We start from the raw sequence: 1118 nt of genomic DNA, 5'->3' as shown, positions 1-1118 counted from the left end.
GGTCCCTGTGCTTTGCCAAGCTTGTTCCAAGTAGGTGCTTTAGACCACTGAGCCATCTCTCCAGCCCCTGGCAGATTAAATTTTAAAAAATAAAACAAAGCCCAGTGGTATGCTGTACACAAGAAATATATTTAATATGAAAAGAAATTCAAAGACTAAAAATCAAAAGATTGAGGGCCAGGGAGATAGCTCAGTGGCATAAGTACTTGCCTGGCAAGTACAAGGTCCTGAGTTTGATCCTCAGTACCCCCCCAAAATCAATCAATCAATCTAAGAATCTTTGGTCATTCTGAATAGTAATATATTCCCTGAAAAATCAAAAGATGGAAAGCAATATTATATGCAATAGGCTCCCCAAATAAGCAGGAATAGCTGTCCTATTCTCAGACAACGTGGACTTCAAGCAAAAACTGATCTGAAGAAGCAAAGAGGGTCACGGCATACTATTAACAGAAAAACTCCACAGGAATAGATAGCAATCATAAATATATATGTATCAAACGCTGGCACACCTTACTTCATAAAACAAACACTACTGGATATAAAAGATCAAGTAAAACTTAACACAATTATAGTGCGGGACCCCAATGCTCCACTGTCACAATTAGAACAACTGGGAAAAAATCAATAAAGAACTATCAAAGCTGAGTCACACCTTCAAACCAACTGATTGAATAGATTTCCACAGGATGTTCTACCCAACAATAGGTTATATATTCTTCTCACTTCTCAGTAGCATGTGGAACATTCTCCAAAACAGACTACATACTAGCCTATAAAGCATGCTTAAATAAATACAAAAGATCAAAATAGCCTCTTGCATATTATCAGATCACAGTGTAATGAAACAAGAAATCAATGGCAAAATAAATTATGCAAATACATGGAAATCAAATATACTGTTGAATAATCAGTGGGTCACAGAACAAATCAAGGAAGAAATTAGTTCCTAGAATCAAATGATAACGCCACTACAACATACACAATCTATGGTACAAAAATAAAAGAAATATTTTTTTTTAATTTATTTGAGAGAGAGAGAGAGAGAGAGAGAGAGAGAGAGAGAGAGAGAGAGGTGTGTGTGGCCAGCTCAGCCCACCAGGGGGCGGGCTGGCTGG

Source organism: Octodon degus, unplaced genomic scaffold, assembly GCF_000260255.1.
Source record: "Octodon degus isolate 3935 unplaced genomic scaffold, OctDeg1.0 scaffold00024, whole genome shotgun sequence".
Lineage (NCBI taxonomy): Eukaryota > Metazoa > Chordata > Mammalia > Rodentia > Octodontidae > Octodon > Octodon degus.
Note: the sequence above shows the minus strand (reverse complement) of the source record.